The 3,417-nt window shown below is 38.4% G+C and overlaps 1 pseudogene; it reads right to left on the reverse strand.

Moving 5' to 3' along the window:
- Window positions 1–528: 528 nt before the first annotated feature.
- LOC132287469 (small nucleolar RNA R71) lies at window positions 529–627 on the reverse strand (annotated as a pseudogene).
- Window positions 628–3,417: the final 2,790 nt, after the last annotated feature.

The following is a 3,417-nucleotide window of genomic DNA, read 5'->3' on the forward strand; positions in this document are numbered from 1 at the left end:
TACTATTAGGCATGCCTAGGCCATTTATTAACCAACCACCACAACAACAAGGCCAAGTTGCATATGGAATGCCAAGGCCAATGTATGCTCCACAACCTCCCATCATCAATCAAGGAATTCAAAACCAAGGTGTTCATGTTGCATCTCAAGTAGTTAATCCACTTCTTGCTTTAAGAGACCATTATGTGCCTAATGAGTATAGTGCACCTACATGCATTCAATTGCCTCCATTTAGAGCACATCATTATGAAATTAAGCCACAAACCATTCAAATGCTTCCTAACTATCATGGACTTCTAAGTGAAGAACCTTACAAGCATTTGGATGAGTTTCTTGAAGTATGCTCTACCGTATAATATACGGACATGCTGGAAGAGGTTTTAAAATTTAAATTTTTCCATTCACCTTAAAAGACAAGGCAAAGTATTAGTTTAACAATCTTAGGCCTTTTTCAATCACTTCTTGGGCAGAAATGCAACAAGAGTTCTTGAAAAAGTACTATCCGGTTTCTAAGACCAATGCCATGAGAACCTCAATTCGAGAATTTTCACATGGGGATGGAGAAACGTTTCATGAGGCATGGGAACACTTCAATGAATTGCTTAGGAAGTGTCCACATCATGACATGCCTAAATGGCAATTAGTTCAATATTTCTTTGAGAGCTTATCGGACAATTATAAGGGCATGGTTGATGCTTCCATGGGTGGTTCATACATTGATAGGCATGAGGATGACGTGTGGCGTCTTTATGAGAGCATGAGTGAAAATTCCTTGTATAGAACATTATCATCCAAGAATGGTAGAAATTCACAAGGTAGGAAGAGTGTTGGCATACATCAAGTCGACCATTCAAATGAAATAGCCAACGAAATGAAGTCTTTATCTCAAAGGTTTGATCAATTTTTGATTAACCAAAACTCGGCGAACCAAGTATCTTCCTTCCCTAACCATTCTCACCGTACATCAAATGAAACATGTATGACTTGTTCTAGTGGTCTTCATTCTACTTCTCATTGTCCTCACGGACAAGTGCAAAATGAACTTAATGAATAAGTCAATGCAGCTTTTGTGAACTAAGGGAACAATCCTTATGGCACTCACTATAATTCAAGTTGGAGGAATCATCCAAATTTCTCTTGGAAAAACCAAGGAGAGGGCTCAAACCCTTCCCAAGGCAGTTTTCAAGGGAAGCACATTCCACCTTCACTTCAAAACCAAGGATCCCAAGGTTATAGACCTAATTAATCACAAGGGAATCAATTTGCTAATTCTCATTTTTCCAACCAATCTTATTCCCAAGGTAATACTAGAAGTCCCGCCTTTAAAGAAAAAGTTTTAAATGCTTTGGGCACTTTAGAGGCTAACACTCAATTGCTTCATTCTTACTCTCAATCTATTGCGAAGCTAGAAACCCAAGTAGGGCAAATAACAAGCACTCTCAATGCAAGAGAGAAGGGAAAGATGCCTATAAATGCCCCACCTAAGTAACAATGTGTTGTGGAAATCCATTCCTCATCGGAAGGCCACACCATTGAACATGTTAATGCAGTGACTACCTTGCGGAGTGGTAGGATTGTGGACAATCAAGTAGGAATGTCCAATGAAGAGAGTGAACCGGTGCAACCTCAAGTTGTCACCCGTCTCGTTTCACATCCCATTCCTCTTTCATTGCATATACATGACCTTATAAATGAGAAAGTTTTAAAAAATGTGTTTGAAAAAGAAGTTTTGAAAAATGATGTTGAAAAGGTTTTGTTAAAAAATTATTTGGAACAAAATGATTTGAAAACTTCTTGTGTTGAAGCGAGTTCAAAAGAAAATTCTGAAAAAGTGTTTGAATCAAAGGTTCCATATCCGGATGCCTTAAAATGATCCATTTTAAAAGACAAGCAAAAGGGAAAAACCAATGAAATCATGGAAATGTTTAGGCAAGTGAAAGTTAATCTTCCACTATTGGATGCAATCAAGCAAATTCCGGCTTATGCCAAATTCTTGAAAGACTTGTGCACCTAAAAGCGGAAGAACAAGAGCCAAGCACCAAGAAAAGTGATTTTGACCGAGCAAGTAAGCTCGATTTTGCAACATAACACTCTTCCAAAGTTTAAGGACCCAGTTCACCCACCACATCATGCATTATTGGTGATCATATCATTAATCGGGCGTTTCTTGACTTAGGAGTAAGTGTTAACCTTTTTCCATACTCGGTTTATGTCAAATTGGGCCTAGGTGAATTGAAACCGACGTCGGTAGTTTTGCAACTTGCCGACCGATCCATTAAGAAGCCTAGGGGTATAATTGAGGATGTTTTGATTAAGATTGACAAATTCTTCTTTCCCGTTGATTTCGTTGTCATAGACACGGAACGGGTTCCCAATCCTAAGAGCCAAATTCTTGTTATCCTTGGCCGTCCTTTCTTGGCAACCGCTAATGCCAACATCAATTGTAGGACGGGGATAATGAAAATCTCATTTAGCCACATGAAGGTGAAGTTGAATATCTTTAATCCCATGCCCAATTCATTTGACAAATATGAAGGAGAGGTTAATGTTGTAGATAAATGTCATGATCTTCAATGTCAAGGAAATAAGCTTTTGTGTAAGACCAAAACTTCCAAAGGATCATCTTCAACCTTGCATTCTCAAAATCTTGTTCCAAATTCTTTCTTTGAAAGGGCATGGAAGCCCAAAGGTTGTAATTGCATAGACAAGGGACCAAAGGTTTCTTTTGAGCTTAATCCAATAAGTTCTTTAAAGAACCATTTGTTGGGTGGAGTTCAAAGCATCTATCACCCCAATAAGGAGGGGATGCATTATAAGATCTTTGATCCGGGCTAAAAGAGCCCAATGTCTTGCTAGAGACGTAAAAGACTAGCAAAGACATTTCGTTGGGTGTCAAAACCCTATTCCTCCCCCATTTCTATCTTAAATTTCATTTCTTGCGAAGTCTAGATACTTGTTTTTGGTTCATATGCATTGAAAGGAACATTGGTGAGGATTGCATGAGCTTTCATGTCATTATTGAGCATTTTGCATAGTTCGATCGATCTCAAACCTGAGTTCGATCGATCAAACTCCATTCTACATCCAACACTTAGAAAATATTTCGACCTACAGAAACCTATATCCAAATCACCTCTCTGTCCCATCATTCGAACTAACTCTTAGATCGATCAAGAGACCTTCGATTGATCTAACTTCCAAGTTCGATTGATCTCATGACTCAACACTTAGAAAAATTTTGAGCCTGCATCAACCTACATATTTCACCTCTCTGTCTCATCGATTAAAACATTTCAAGATCGATCAAGAAGTTCTTCAATCGATCCAACTTTCAAGTTCGATCGATCTTTAAGTTCCAACACTTAGCCAATTTTCTGAGCCAAAAACTTGCATATTTTTGCTCTCTGTCTGATCGAT

The sequence above is a fragment of the Cornus florida genome, unplaced genomic scaffold (assembly GCF_030987335.1).
Source record: "Cornus florida cultivar Cherokee Brave unplaced genomic scaffold, ASM3098733v1 CherokeeBrave_3.0.0_Hap2_Chr11, whole genome shotgun sequence".
Taxonomy (NCBI): domain Eukaryota; kingdom Viridiplantae; phylum Streptophyta; class Magnoliopsida; order Cornales; family Cornaceae; genus Cornus; species Cornus florida.